The following is a 16,296-nucleotide window of genomic DNA, read 5'->3' as shown; positions in this document are numbered from 1 at the left end:
ATTTTTAATTTATTTATTGGCTGCACCACACAGCATGTGGGAACCTAGCTCCCCCACCAAGTATCAGATCAGTGCCCCTGCATTAGAAGACAGAGTCCTAACCACTGGACCACCAAGGAAATCCCACTTCTTGGAATTTTAATTATTAAAAACTTCTTTGCAATTGCTTTATTTTTTCCCCCTCAGCTAGGCCAAGTGGCTTATGGGATCTTAGTTCCCCAAAACTGAACTAAGGGACTGAACCCAGGCTGTGGCAGTGAAAGCACTGAGTCCACTGAGAAAGTTTCTGCACCAGGAAACTAACCCTTGAAAAAATAATTTATTTAGTTCCTTAGAACTCTGGGTTCTATCTTATGTTTCACTGAATGTTTTCACAAAAGTCCCTAATAATCTCTGCAATATCAAGTCCAGTTGTTTCTTTACTGGACTCCAAACCGTGAAAATGCTAACATTTAATCCATAGCTAAAATACAATTCTTTCACTTCCTCTACCCTATCTCCAGAACCATCTGGTTCTTTTACCCCCTCTTACTATCAAAATGTCCAAAGGTTTGTCCTCAGGGTTCTATCCTCCTCTTCGTTCAGTATCCTCTTTCTAGGTGACTTAATTCAACCCATCAATTACTACTTATACTGAAGCTTCCCAAAGACTAAAAATGTTTGTAAACTCAGTGCAATGCTTACCTATGTTTCAGCTACTCAATAATGACAGCCTAGCCTAGAATTCCCAAAAGATATACAGCTGTCCCTCAGTACTTGCAAGCAGTTGGTTCCAGAAGCTAAACCCCCACCACGGATACCAAAATCTGCAGATGCTCAGCTCCCCACATAAAACAGTGTAGCACAATGAACACAGCTGGCTCTCTGTATTCACGTATGTGAAACCTGAAGATATGGAAGACCGATTCTACTCAATATCCACTGTATAGAAAATCTCTATTCACCTGGCTGGTGCGTCAGAGTAAACAGGACCAGAACAGAACAAAGTCCTCCCCTTAAGTCTGTGATCTGTCCCGTATTCTCTATACCCATGGTATTACCGTGCCTTCAGTCTTCGAACCAATAACCTGTTACTTGTGTTATCTCTTCCCTGAGACCCATCTCTACGAGTGTCACAGTGTCTGCCACCTTGGTTACATCTGCACTTAACCATGAGGCTGCCGCTGCCTTAATACATTCTATTTGCCTAGATTCCGTGAGAAAACATAAATGATCTGCCTCTTGTTTGATCCTAAAGGAGATCAGTCCTGGTGTTCATTGGAAGGACTGATGCTGAAGCGCCAATACTTTGGCCACCTGATGCAAAGAGCTGAATCATTGGAAAAGACCCTGATGCTGGCTGGGGAAGATTGAGGGCAGGAGGAGAAGGGGACGACAGAGGATGAGATGGCTGGATGGCATCACCAACTCGACGGACATGAGTTTGGGTAAACTCCGGGAGTTGGTGATGGACAGGGAGGCCTGGCGTGCTGTGGTTCATGGGGTTGCAAAGAGTCAGACACGACTGAGCGACTAAACTGAACTGAACTTGTTTGATCCACCATCAATTCTTCCCCAAAATACTGCCAAAGGCCAAACCGAAAACTGGACTTTCAAAGTACAAATGACTCCTCTACATCTGGGCAATAACTTTTGAGCTCACCACACCAGTCCCTGCAAGAGCTAGCTTCAGCATCATCTCTTGCCACTTCCCCCTCACTTGCTCTTCCTAAAATGCCTCCTGGTATTTGGCATTACGTGCATTTATGGGAGCTCTTCTGCCTTCAACACCTACCCTTCAGACCTCTGTCTGGATCTTAAACCTGAATACACATGAGTCATCAAAGGAACTTGGAAGAAAAAAGCAGATGATGAGATACCACTGATAAAATTCAGGCTCAATCTAAAACAATTCCAGCAGTGAGTCCGATAAAAAAGCCAGATTTGAGATCTACCTATGTGCAATTCATCTCTGAGCATCATCATGCCTGGGGGCTAGTAGTCTAAGTCAGCCCCTGCCTTTCCAGTTTCTTTGACTTTCTTTTCAGTCCTCTCAGGACTCTATACAGTTTCTATCACTACATTCACCTTGTCAGGCTGAGGTGTTTACTATCAGATGCTTCCCACATACATGCTCCATCCTCAAAAATTTTGAGTCTTTTAGGGGACAAGGATCTCTTTTGTATGTATTTTACTTCAGTGCTGGGCACGTATTAACTGACTGAAAAAAATGTCTTAAATGTTAATTTAACAATTACCTGGGGTAGTTCCCAGTGGTCCAGTGGTTAAGAAATCACCTGCCAATGCAGAAGTCATAGGTTCCATCCCTGGTCCAGGAAAATCCCACATGCCCTGGGGCAACTACTGAACTCCGCCCTAGAAACCATGGTCCACAAGAGAAGCCACCTCAGTGAGAAGCCCACACACGCAACTAGAGAATGCCCACAGCAACTAAGACCCAGCACAGTCAAAAATACATAAATCTTAAAAAAAAAATTACCTGAGGTGATGGCCTACAGAGAAGTGATCCTCTCAGTTGAGACGCCTGGATTTATTTGGGAATGGGTGAGGATCTGCATTCATATACACTCAGACTCTGGCTCCGCAAAGAACATTTCTGAAAAGGCAAAACAAAACTGAGGAAGTGGGTTATATACTCTCATATGAGTTTCACATCAATACTTACAGAACTGAATGCAACCATTTGATGAAAAAGCTAGGGCTCAGAGATCAGACACCTTGCGTGTGGGTCTACTGCCATTCTGACTCCACTGGGGGGAGTAGTTTCACGGGAGACCTCGTCCCCACAGAGGAGACAGCGAGCCACTTTGTCAAAAAGCCCCAATTAGCAAATGTGAGTTTAGCCCTAGGACTATCAGTAACTAACTCATCTCTGTCGCTTTAAATGGCAAACCGATCCTTCGAGCCTCGCGATGGGTTCCTTCAGGGTCTTGGTACGTTGTCGTTCCTGGGAAGTGGGGAAGGCGGCAAAGTCCCTTGTGGCTGGCTATCAGCGATACATCGCCTTCAGATGGGGCAGGAGGACTCAGTTGGCCACTCGGGAGTGGCACTCTCCCCAAAGTCAAGGACCCCATCAGGAGAAAGGAGGGGGCGTCGAGAGGACAGATTTTCCACAGCGAGACGCCCCCAATCAGTCCCACCGAAACTACGCAGTGCCCAGACCCAGAACCGCTCACACGGGACCGCAGTGTAGATGACGTGAAAGGAGAGGACAAGGGTCCCAAGGCCCAGGGCCCCGGGGCGCGAGAGGCACTGGAGGGCGGTCCAGCGGCCGCGGCGGGGATGCTCCCGCTTCGCGCGCCTCACTCTCCTGAAGGACGCGGCCAAGCTCGCGCCGCCCCTCCCCCACCCGCCCCTGCCCCACGCGCCGCGACGGTTACTCCACGCGGCCCAGCACTCACCAGCCGCGCGCGCACTCGGGCCCGCCGGGCCTCTAGCCTCGAGCCCGCCGTTCTCACCGCCCGCTCGGCCTCGCGCAGGCGGCTAACCCGCCTCCATGCCTCGGCTCAACAGTCGGCCGAGAACGGAAGAGCGGCCGCGCAACCCCAAACGCCCCAGCCCGCACCCTGTCAGCCAACTAGCGGGCGCCGCGAGCACAGGCCCCGCCCCGTGCGCGGCGTCGGCGTCCGCAGGCCCCGCCCCAGCCGCCGCGCTCTTGTTTTGATGCTCCCCGAGAGGCGGGGCGTGGGGAAGAGGAGCGCCGGGGCTCAGCCTAGAGGCCAGGAAGCCCGGAGTGGCGCCACTTCCGGGCTAGGGCCTGGCCAATTAGGAGTGTCTTGCGGAGCGGGACAGGAAGGAGGGGCAGGGGAGGGAGGGAGGCGGAGGGAGGAGCAGGGGAGGGGGAGGGAGGGGCGGGAGGGGGAGGGAGGGGGGAGGGGGGGAGGGGGAGGGAGGGGGGAGGGGGAGGGGGAGGGAGGGGGAGGGGGGGAGGGAGGGACAGAGACCCCTGAGGCACGTGAGGCAAGCTTGCGGCCTAGCGTTGACCGCGGCCGAGCCCAGGCTTTCTGCCGGAAGCAGCCGCGTCTGACGAGCCCACCCTGGGCCCCCTGTACGCCTACCCTCCTACCTTTTCCATTCGGTTCTGTCTCTTCGATGCCTCACGAGTTTCAGCAGAGCCTGTTATGAGTTGCAAAGAAAAATTTTTTTTTGTCTTTAGATTTAAGACCTAAAATACGATAGTGTGTAAACAACACGTAATTCGTTGTAAATAGATATATACGTTGTAAAAAAAAAAAAAAGATACTGCAAAGAGAAGAAACAACACAGAGGAAAACAGTACAACCCCCTGCAAAGCCTACCCTTTTCTTTCTTGACGCTACTACTGACTGACGACGACGACGACGAGGCGCAACCACTAGCTGAGAAGGTGACAGGAAAAAAAATAATAATTACTAGTTCTGATCAAGGCTCTAAAGGAAAGCAGAGGCCCGAGAGAGGCCCAGTCTGGAGAAGCAAAGCAGAGGCCAAGGCGGGCCCAATCCGGAGAAGCGGGCCAGCGACGACCTTACCCCGGAGAACTCGACCCGCAGAATGAGAAGGGGCAGTGGGTGAAGCGGGGGATAGGGTCCTGGTGAACATTCCAGAAGGGGGCGTGGCTTATCGGAAAGCCCGGTGCCCGTTATGCAAATTTTAACCGTCCTCGTCCAAGGCGGTGACCGTTAATTTTCGTTTCTCGGTTTTCCTCTGTTTTTTGGACGGTGTTGGCCAAAGTAAAATCAAATGGTTAAATAGGAAAGTGACAAATTATATATTGTGCCATAAGTTGTGTGTGTATATCCTTTAAAAAATTATATTAGTACTTCTGAAAAATAGGGATCCAGCTATTTAAAAAAAAAACTGATTTTTGAAAGAGAAACAAGATAGTAAAAATCACCTGAATTTCTATGTGCCTGAGGTAACCATTTTCATTTGTATCCTTGCACGATGTATTACATACGTTTTATTAAACTAGCCATGAAAGGATGGTTGTATAAAATGCTAAAACTGCTCACCATGGTGTAAGAAACGGCATATTACAATGAACACTGAGCAGAGGGGCTTCTCCATTACACATTGTAGCTTGGGGTAGGGACACACGAAAGTGTTTTAACTTCTTATAGAATCAGAAAACAAGTGAAATTTTAGGTTGAGGATAGTCTATAAATAGTAACCATCTGTCTTTATACCAGCACGGTCCTAAAGTATGATTTGGGGTATTTTTAAGGAGAAAAGTGCCCATGAAGGCAAAAAGTGCCTACCGCCCACTAAAGTCATAAAGTCATCCTGCCTCTGAGCCCACTGTGGGCATTTCCTTATCATTTTACCACGGTTGTCTTTAATCTGTAACTATATTAAGTTTTGAATGTTTTTAAACTTTATAAAATTAGACTGAAGGAGGTCTCCCACAAATTTGCTTTTTACACTCAGAGACCCATTGATCCAAGGTATGTTTGGGAGTTGTAGAGCCCAAAGTCTACACAACTTGAACGGTGTGTCTTTAATATTTATGTGAAATGAATGCCACAAACTACAAATTTTTTAAATGGACAAAACCCACAGATATTAAAAATTTTGAGAGACAAACATGTAAGCCGCAAACAATTCACTAAAAGTTCTGTATTTGAACTTCATACCCTCTAACCTCAACAATGAGGTTGAAGATTATTTATTATACAGAGAACACAAAGATAATTCAGTCTTTTTCCTAGTAAGGTTGATAAAATGTTATTGAGTTTATAAAAGTTTCAAGTTAATACTTCATTTGATAATGTGCAAATTTTTAGGATTATCAAGTTTAAAAAATTTTCTATCAAGCCTTTTCCATGTACAATCTATAAAGATTCAGAGCACATAAAACTTTCTGGTGTAATGATTGACACTAAATACTTGGAACAGATAACACGTTACTACTACTAGGTTGTTACAGATTTTCTCATTTTTAGGTATGTATTGTGAGTTTTATATGTCAGTATTTTATCAGCAATCCAGTAACAATGTTACTCATTAGTTCTGTTTGAAATTTATCTGTTCTTAATGAATTAATACACTGTCATAATAATTTCTGTTGATTTCATCATTATTAACCTTCAATTTTGCCTCATATTCCATGGTTTTTTGTCAACTTTATATAGAACTATACACAATAAATACACACTGTAGGTGTATGGTTGAGGAATTTTAACAACTGTGTAATATCCTGTAACCATCTCTAATCAAAATATAAAACATTTTCTTCCTGCCAGAAAATTGCCCTTGGGATACTTGACAGTAAATCTTCCCATTCACCCAATGACTGATCTAATTTCTATTAACATATCTGTCACCATAGATTCATTTAATACATTCTAGAACTTTGTTGATGGAATAATGTACTCTTTTAACCATCTGCTTTTGTTCAAAATGAAGTGTGTGCTGTTCCCAATGTTGTTGCATGTATCAGAAATTCATTTTTATTGCAAAGAAGGATGTCATTCACTGAATACACCACAATTTGCTTGTTTTTAGTCATCTAATGATGGATGTTGGATAGTTTCATGTTTTCCGCTATTATTAATAAAGCTGTTATGAACATTACTGTAGAAGTCCTTAAATTGACATATGTTTTCATTTCTGTGGTTGTTTTTTAATTATTGAGTTGTATCCAGCTGTTTTCTGACACCATGGACTGTAACCCACCAGCCTCCTCTTTCCATGGGGTTTCCCAGGCAAGAATACTGGAGTGGGTTGCCATTTCCTTTTCTGGGGGATCTCCCTGGCCCAGGGGTCAAATCCATGTCTCATGGCTTTGCAGGTGGATACTTTACCACTGAGCCATCTGGGAAGCCCATGTTTTCATTTAACTTGGATAAATATGCAGGGGAGAAATTGCTGGAGTACAGAGTAGGTATGTCTTTAACATTGAGAAATTACAATCCATTTTCCAAGGTGATTTTACCATCTTAAATTATTATAAACAAAGTATAAGATTTCCATTTGCTCCACAATCTTGTCAATACTATTCCTATTGTGAATCTTTAAAATTTCAGTCATACCGGTGATTAAAGATAATTTCTGAAAATTTCACTTGCTGCTGAAATTTCATGTGGCTAATGGTAAAGAATCCACCTGCCAGTGCAGAAGATGCAGAAGACACAGTTTCAATCCCTGGGTCAGGAAGATTCCCTGGAGTTGGAAACGGCAATCCACTACTCCAGTACTCTTGCCTGGAAAATCCCACGGACAGAGGAGCCTGGTGGGCTATAGTCCATGGGATCGCAAAGCATCAGACATGAGTTAGTGACTAAGGACACACGCATACTCTCCCTCATATGCATAGCATCCCCCATTACCAACATTCCCCCCTCAGCGTATGTAGTACATTTGTTACAAGTGATAAGCCTACACTGACATGTCATGAAACCCAGAGCCCATTGTTTACATTAGGATTCACTCCTGATATGTACATTCTATGGATTTAGACAAATGTATCGTGACATGTATCAGTCCTTACCACGTCAAGAGCACTTTCACTGCCCCAAGAATCCTCTGTGCACTGCCTATTCATCCCTCCCTAGTCTCACCCCTGGCAACCACTCATCCTTTACTGTCTCCATAGTTTTGCTTCAGCATTGGAGTCACACAGTATGTAGCCTTTTCTGATTGGCTTATTTTACTTAATAATGTGCACTTCAGGTTCCTTTGCACCGTTTCATGGCTTCGTAGCTCATTTCTTTTTTGAGGGCTTCTCTTGTGGCTCAGCTGGTAAAGAATCTGCCTGCAATGTGGGAGACCTCGGTTCGATTCCTGGGTTGGGAAGATCCCCTGGAGAAAGGAAAGGCTACCCACTCCAGTATTCTGGCCTGGAGAATTCCATGGACTGTATAGTCCATAGGGTTCCAAAGAGTCAGACACAGCTCAGCAACTTTCACTTTTATTTTTTTTTAGCACTAACTAATATTCTGTTGTCTGCATGCACCACAGTTTAGCTATCCATTCACCCACTGAAGGGCATCTTGGTTACTTCCAAGTTTAGGCAATTATGAATAAAGCTGCTGTAGACATCCATGTGAAGGTTTTTATGTAAATATAAGTTTTCAGTTCATTTGGATAAATATCTAGGGCACCGTTGCTGGATCCGACAGTAAAAGTATATTTAATTTTATGAGAAACCACCAAATGGTTTTCCAAAGTAGCAGTACCATTTGGTGCTGTCAGTGTTCCAGATTTTGGCCACTCTTACAGGTTTACAAGAGTATCTCATTATTGTTTTAATTTGTATTTTTTTAATGACATGATATGGAGCATTTCTTCATATACTAATTTACAGTCCATATATCTTTTTCAGTGAAGTGTAGCTCGTTTTCTTAATGTTAAGTTTTAAGTGTTCTTTGTATGTTTTGGGTTGTTGGGTTGTTTGTTTTCTTAATGTTGAGTGTTACGATAATGTTGAATGTTGTTTGTATGTTTTGAATAACAGTCCTTTGTAAGGTATCTATTTTGCAAATATTTGTTCCAAATCTGTAGCTTCTCTTCTGATTATCTTGAAATTATCTTTCACAAAGCACAAGTCTCTAATTTTAATAAAGTCTAGTGTATAAATTATTTTCTTCCTGGATCCTGACTTTGGTGTTGTATCTGCAAAGTATAGGCACACCCAAGGCCATCTAGGTTTTCTCCTATGTAATCGCCAGGAGTCTTATAGTTCTGGCATTTTACATTTATATCTCAGATCCATTTTTAGTTCATTTTTGTTAAGGGTATAAGGTGTGTTCTATCTTCATTGGTTCTTTAATGGATGTGGTCGTCCAGTTGTTCCAGCACCATTTGCTGAAGAGATTATTTTGACTTTATCAGTGATCAGTAGACTGGGGTCAGATCATCTGTGGGGATCTGCAACTGGGCTCTATATTCTGTTCCACAGATCTACTTGTCTATTCTTTCACCAACACGATACTGTCTTGACTAGCTTTATAATAGTCTTGAAGTTGGGTAACATCAGTCTTCTGACTTTGTTCTTCTCCTTCAATATTGAGTTGGCTACTCTGAGTCTTTTCCTTCTCCATATAAACTTTACAGTCAGTTTGTCAATAGCCAGAAAATTATTCTGTGGCTTGATTCCATAGCTGAAGTTGAGAAGAACAGATACCTTGATACTATGAGTCTTTCTGTCCATGAAAATGGAATGTCTCTCCATTTATTTTGTTCTTCTTTGGTATCTCTTGTCAAAGTTTTGTAGTTGTCTTCGTGTCAATCTTGTACATATTTTATTATATTTATATGTAAGCATTTCATTTGGGGGGTGCTTATGTAAATGCTGAACTTCCCTGGTGGCTCAGTGGTAAAGAATCTGCCTGCAATGCAGGTGACACAGGTTCCATCCCTGGGTCGGGGAGACCCCCTGGAGAAGGAAATAGCAACCCACTCCAGTATTCTAGCTGGAAAAATCCCATGGAAGAGAGCCTGGCGGGCTACAGTCTGTGGGGTCCCAAAGAGTCAGACGTGACTGAGCACACGTACACACACACACATGCACATGCCTAGTTGTAGTTTGGGGACATTTATCCTACTTGGTGTCTCTGAGCTGCCTGGGCCTGCAATTTGGTGTCTGACATTAATTTGGGAAAATTGACTGTCATTTCTGTTTCAAACATTTCTTTCCTCTTGTGCTCCTAGTACGCCTGTGTCACAGCTTTTGAGGTTCTCCCACAGTCCTTGGATCCACTGTTTTGTTTTTCAGTCTTTGTTCCTTTTGCTTTTAGCTTTGGTAGTTTGTCCTGAGATATCCTCAAGCTCAGATTCTTTTCTCAGTCATGTCTAGCCTACTAGTAAGCCCATTGCTCGTGAGCTTAGTCACTCAGTCATGTCTGATTCTTTGTAACCCCATGGACTGTAGCCCATCAGGCTCCTCTGTCCATGGGATTTTTCAGGCAAGAATACTGGAGTGGGTGCCATTTCCTTTTCCAGGGGATTCTCCCAACCCAGGGATCAAACTCGCATTTCCTGTGTCTTCTGCATTGCAGGCAGATTCTTTACCTGCTGAGCCATCAGGGAAATCCAGTAAGCATTAGAGGCATTTATGTCTGTTACAATGGCTTTTATCTCTAGCTGCTGCTGCTGCTCCTTCTTTTACTTTTTGGTTCTCTCTTAGGATTTCAAAGTCTCTGCTTACTTGTTCATCTTTCCTTGCACGCTGTCTGCTTTATCCATTAGCGCTATTAGATTAGTAATTGTAGTGCTTACTTCCTGGTCTGAAAATCCTCCCATGTCCAGATCTGATGCTTGCTCTGTCCCTTCAAATTGTGGTTTCACCTCATGGTATGCCTTGGGGTTTTGTTGTTGTTTGTTGGTTTTGTTATTTTTTTGGCTGCAGAGGGGGACATGGGGGATCTTAGCCCCTCAACCAGAATTGAATCCGTGCCCCTTGCAGTGAAAGAGCAGAGTTCTCACCACTGGACCAGGGACCTCCCTGTAAATTGTTCTTGATAGTAGGACAGAATGTACTAAGTAAAAAGAACTGTTGTGAATAGGCTTTTAGTGAATAGTGGTGAGGTGTGGCAGGAGGCATTGTTACACAGTCCCGGGATTAGGTCCAAATCTTTTACTGATCTACTACTGAACTGTGAACTTCACAAGTGTTTTCCTTTTTTATTCCACAATTTTTTTTAATTTTTTTTCCTCCTGTTTAGGTTGGAGTGGGTGGCTAGAACTGCAGGAGTTGGGTCTTTCCCTTCCCCCAGGTCAGTTAGGCTCTGACAATACTCTGCCTGCTAGGTTGTCCTGAAGGTAGGTTTTGTTGAGAGCAGAATGCTCTGGTGTATTTCTTCTTTTCCTGCTGGAAGAACAAGGGGAATTTTCTTTGGTACTGTGGGAACCTCATCAAACTCCTGGAGGTAAAACTCATAAAATTGGCAGGGGGAACTGGGGGCTTCTCTGTGAGTCAGTGCTCCTAGAGTTTTTAACCCTCCAAGTTGTCCACACTAACCTGGATCTCCTGCATTGCAGGCAGATTTTTTACCCTTTGAGCCACCAGTGAAAGTGGAAGTCGCTCAGTCGTGTCCCACTCTTTGTGGCCCCATGGATAGTCCATGGAATTCTCCAGGCCAGAACACTGGAGTGGGTAGACGTTTTTCTCCAGGGGATCTTCCCAACCCAGGGATCGAACCCAGGTCTTCTGCATTGCAGGCGGATTCTTTACCAGCTGAGCCACCAGAATACTGGAGTGGGTAGCCTATCTCTTCTCCACCGGATCTCCCGACCCAGGGATTGAACCAGGGTCTCCTGCATTGCAGGCGGATTCTTTACCAGCTGAGTTACCAGGAAAGTCCCAGAGCCACCAGGGAAGCCTCGACTGTAGTTCAGATTTTCTTAAGTAGCACTGGTTCCCACGGCAATTTTCATTTGTGGGTTTCTGCTCAGGTAAATTGTTGTTCTTTGTATTTGCCTCTGTCTCTCCAGTCTTTCAGGTGGCATATTGCCCTTATTTCCCCCTCTCTTATAGATCTTAGAAGGGTTTATTTTTCAGTTGTGTGTGCATGCTGAGTCACTTCAGTCTTATCCAACTCTTTTCAACCTCATGGACTGTAGCCCGCCAGGCTCCTCTATCCATGGAATTCTCCAGGCAAGAATACTGGAGTGGGTTGCCGTTACCTACTCCAGGGGATCTTCCCAGCCCAGGGATCAAACCCAAGTCTCCTGCATTGGCAGACTGATTCTTTACCATCTGAGCCACCAGAGTTTGTTCAGTTCAGTTCAGTCGCTCAGTCGTGTCCGATTCTCCGCGACCCCATGAATCACAGCACGCCAGGCCTCCCTGTCCATCACCAACTCCCGGAGTACACTCAAACCCATGTCCACAGAGTCGGTGATGCCATCCAGCCATCTCATTCTCGGTCGTCCCCTTCTCCTCCCGCCCCCAACCTTTCCCAGCATCACAGTCTTTTCCAGTGAGTCAACCCGTTGCATGAGGTGGCCAAAGTATTGTAGTTTCAGCTTCAGCATCAGTCCCTCCAATGAACATCCAGGACTGATCTCCTTTAGAATGGACTGGTTGGATCTTCTTGCAGTATAAGGGACTCTCAAGAGTCTTCTCCAACACTACAGTTCAAAAGCATCGATTCTTCGGCGATCAGCCTTCTTCATAGTCCAACTCTCACATCCATACATGACCACGGGAAAAACCATTGCCTTGACTAGACGGACCTTGGTTGGCAAAGTAATGTCTCTGCTTTTTAATATACTATCAAGGTTGGTCATAACTTTCCTTCCAAGGAGCAAGCGTCTTTTAATTTCATGGCTGCAATCAGCATCTGCAGTGATTTTGGAGCCCAAAAAATAAAGTCTGATACTGTTTCCACTGTTTTTCCATCTATTTCCCATGAAGTGATGGGACCAGATGCCATGATCTTTGTTTTCTGAATGTTGAGCTTCAAGCCAATCTTTTCACTCTCCTCTTTCACTTTCATCAAGAGGCTTTTGAGTTCCTCTGCACTTTCTGCCATAAGGGTAGTGTCATCTGCATATCTGAGGTTATTGATATTTCTCCCAGCAATCTTGATTCCAGCTTGTGCTTCTTCCAGCCCAGCGTTCCTCATGATGTACTCTGCATATAAGTTAAATAAGCAGGGTGACAATATACAACCTTGATGTACACCTTTTCCTATTTGGAACCAGTCTGTTGTTCCATGTCCAGTTCTAACTGTTGCTTCCTGACCTGCATACAGGTTTCTCAAGAGGCAGGTCAGGTGGTCTGGGATTCCCATCTCTTTCAGAATGTTCCACAGTTTATTGTGATCGACACAGTCAAAGGCTTTGGCATAGCCAATGAAGCAGAAATAGATGTTTTTCTGAAACTCTCTTGCTTTCTCCATGATCCAGCGGATGTTGGCAATTTGATCTCTGGTGCCTCTGCCTTTTCTATAAAACCTGCTTGAACATCTGGAAGTTCACGGTTTACATACTGCTGAAGCCTGGCTTGGAGAATTTTGAGCATGACTTTGCTAGCATGTGAGATGAGTGCAATTGTGCGGTAGTTTGAGCATTCTTTGGCATTGCCTTTCTTTGGGATTGGAATGAAGACTGACCTCTTCCAGTCCTGTGGGCACTGCTGAGTTTTCCAAATCTGCTGGCATATTGAGTGCAGCACTTTCACAGCATCATCTTTCAAGATTTGAAATAGCTCAAATGGAATTCCATCACCTCCACTAGCTTTGTTAGTAGTGATGCTTTCTAAGGCCCACTTGACTTCACATGTCTGGCTCTAGGTCAGTGATCACGTTATCGTGACTATCTTGGTCGTGAAGATCTTTTTTGTACAGTTCTTCTGTGTATTCCTGCCACCTCTTCTTAATATCTTCTGCTTCTGTTAGGTCCATACCATTTCTGTCCTTTATCGAGCCCATCTTTGCATGAAATGTTCCCTTGGAATCTCTAATTTTCTTGAAGAGGTCTCTTGTTTTTCCTATTCTGTTGTTTTTCTCTATTTCTTTGCATTGATCACTGAGGAAGTCTTTCTTATCTCTCCTTGCTGTTCTTTGGAACTCTGCATTCAGATGCTTATATCTTTCCTTTTCTCCTTTGCTTTTCGCCTCTCTTCTTTGGCCATCAGTTCAGTTCCGTTCAGTCACTCAGTCATGTCCGACTCTTTGTGACCCCATGAATCATACCCCAATACAAAACGTTCAAAGGAAGATAAACTCTCGAACTTCCCTGGCAGTACGGAGGATGGGAGTCTGCCTGCCGATTCAGGGGATGTGCGTTGGATTACGGGTCAAAGAAGATTCCTCATTCTGTACAGCAACTAAGCCTGTGCGCCGCAACTACTGAGCCTGTGTGCCTACAGCCTGTGCTCCTCCACAAGAGAAGCCAGCGAAACAGGAGGCCCACATACCGCAAGAAGACCCAGCACAACCAAAAATGAAAATAAGTTAATTTTTAAAAAAGTAAATTCTTTCATGGAAGCTGTTGAGGTTTAATGCACCTGAGCAGGTACGTGTATGTAAATTATGGCTCTTCTCTGTCTGAGGTTGGTCCCAAGCCAGGCAGAGTTTATATGCATGAAAAGATTTAGAATTGTACCCTAGTGAGATTCAACAGTCTCTAACTTGTTCCCCCAATAATTTAGATTTCCCAAGTTTGTAGGTTTTTTTAAATTTTCATAGAGGACTTGCTTGTATTCTTTTTAAAAAATCAGTTTATTTTGGCTGTGCTGGGTCTTCACTGCTGCTTGCCAGCTTTCTCTAGTTGCAGTGAGCAGGGGTTACTCTTCATTGTGTGGCACGGGCTTCTCATTGCAGTGGCTTTTCTTGTGGAGCGTGGGCTGCGGGCAGTCAGGCTTCAGTAGTTGCAGCACTGGGGTTCAGTGGTCATGGCACATAGGCTTAGTTGCTCTGAGGCCTGTGGCATCTTCCTGGGCCAGCAATTGAACTTGTGTCCCCTACATTGTCAGTCTTCATCACTGGACCATCAGGGAAGTCCTGATGCCTGAGCTTCGGAGGATGCTTCAGAGTTTGGTATGCAAATGAGGTGGGGAGGATATTCCAGGTAAAGGAAACAGCACCTGACGAATCAGGGAGACAGGAAGGATGCTGTGTGCGAGAGCTGCTAGGGAAAAATAGTGGGCACTGGGAGTGTGGAAGCTTCCCTGTTGCTCAGTTGGTAAAGGATCCGTCTGTGATGCAGGAGACCCCAGTTCGATTCCTGAGTCGGGAAGATCCACTGGAGAAGGGATAGGCTATCCATTCCAGTATTCTTGGGCTTCGCTTGTGGCTCAGTTGGTAAAGAATCCGCCTGCAGTGAGGGAGGCCTGGGTTCGATCCCTGGGTTGGGAAGGTCCCCTGGAGAAGGGAAAGGCTACCCACTCCAGTATTCTGGCCTGGAGAATTCCATGGACTGTATAGTCCATGGGGTTGTAAAGACTCAGATACGACTGAGCAACTTTCACTTTCTTTACTTTCTGGGAGTGTGGAATTTGGGAGCGGAGATGACCGCAGAATGTGGGCATATGCTGGGTGTGGGCCTAGACTGTTAATAATGAAACCACTGACAACAGTAGCTATCATCAAGTCCTAAGCTTCTGTGAGATAGGTCCCCTTCTACAAGTGAGGAAAGGAGGCCTGATTCATTCATATCTTGCATCTACATAGCTAGTAACTGTAGCTGTCCAGGCCATGTGCTTAACCAGTACACCACACTGCCTATCTGGAGACTGTGGTTATGGTCTAAGCCTTCAGCTTACAGACAGCAGGAAAACAGCTCTACAGGCACCAAGAACTGTATTCTTTCAACGAGGCCGAGGAGCAGGAGCCAGACTCCCTCCAAGAGCCTGCAGACAAGAAATCTTTCCTGTTGACATCCTGATCTTGGTCTCGTTACACCCATACAAGACTGCTGACCCACAGGACAGTAAGATAATAATTTGTGTGGTTTTAGACCATGAACCTTGGGATTTTTTTTTTATGGCAGCATAGGAATTTAATATTTACATAAAATTTAAAATTATATCACTGGTATAGAGATGGAATTGATTTTTATATATTGAACTTGTCTCTAGTAACTTTGCTTAACACATTCTAATACATACTTTATAGAGTCTTTCGGATTTCCTGAGTTCATACTCAAACCATCTATGGATAATGGCCGTTTTAGACCTTCATTTCCAATCCATGTAGCTTTCACTTCCTTTCCTTCCCTGACAACACTGACTGGCTAAGGCTGAGAAGAGTTGAGTGTAGGAATCCTTCTCTTTCTTTATCTCAAAGCGAAACATTTCAGTGTGTTGCCTTTAAGGATAACGTTGGCTGCAGGTTTTTGTAGATAACCTTTACCAGTTTGAGGTAGTTGCCTTCTATTCTTATTGGTTGGATCTGGAATTTATCAAGTGCAATTTCCTTATTTTTTGGCCCCACATGTAGCTTTTATTCTTCATGAACAATGGTGAATTGTACTGATGGGTTTCCTTAAATTTTTATTAATTTTTTTTTGTGGAGCAAGGGGAACAGGGGCCTGAAAAGATAAGATTGTGCAGAACCTTTGTAGACAGCGACATAGACTTTGAACATTATCCAAAAGTGTAGTGAGAAATCATTTCAAAGGTTCTAAACAGAGGGGTGACGTGACCAATTTTGCAGCTGTGGGGAGTCTAACTTGAAAAAGGACCAATAGTGAATGCAGGGAGGTCAGTATATTTCATGCAAAGAGGGTGAAGCCTAAGATTATGGTAGCTGGTGGAGGCACACCTCAGGTGCAGGTCAGTGTTTGGAGGCAGAATTAATGGGGCTCGCTAATGGACTGACTGTGGAGGTACTGGGGGAAGGTGCACGCAGCAAGGATGGATGACTCCTA

At 44.5% G+C, this 16,296-nt stretch overlaps 1 protein-coding gene across 5 annotated transcripts in view; it reads right to left on the bottom strand.

Annotated features, from left to right (window-relative positions):
• SETX (senataxin) overlaps positions 1–3,585 on the bottom strand; it is an 84,283-nt gene extending 80,698 nt beyond the window's left edge. For 2 of the 5 annotated variants that reach the window (XM_088841054.1, XM_088841058.1), the window contains exons 1-3: positions 3,402–3,585; positions 2,480–2,596; positions 2,238–2,355 (exon numbers count right to left, since the gene is read on the bottom strand). The gene's annotated coding sequence lies outside the window, so the exon portion shown is untranslated. Of the gene's footprint in view, positions 1–2,237; positions 2,356–2,479; positions 2,616–3,401 lie in introns of all 5 variants that reach the window. The other 3 variants (XM_088841055.1, XM_088841057.1, XM_088841056.1) reach the window with 2 other exon arrangements.
• Positions 3,586–16,296: the final 12,711 nt, after the last annotated feature.

This window comes from Moschus berezovskii, chromosome 11, assembly GCF_049115385.1.
Source record: "Moschus berezovskii isolate FMDL1 chromosome 11, NW_MosBer_1.0, whole genome shotgun sequence".
Lineage (NCBI taxonomy): Eukaryota > Metazoa > Chordata > Mammalia > Artiodactyla > Moschidae > Moschus > Moschus berezovskii.
The sequence above is the reverse complement of the archived record's forward strand: the minus strand, read 5'-3'. Positions and strand labels throughout refer to the sequence as shown.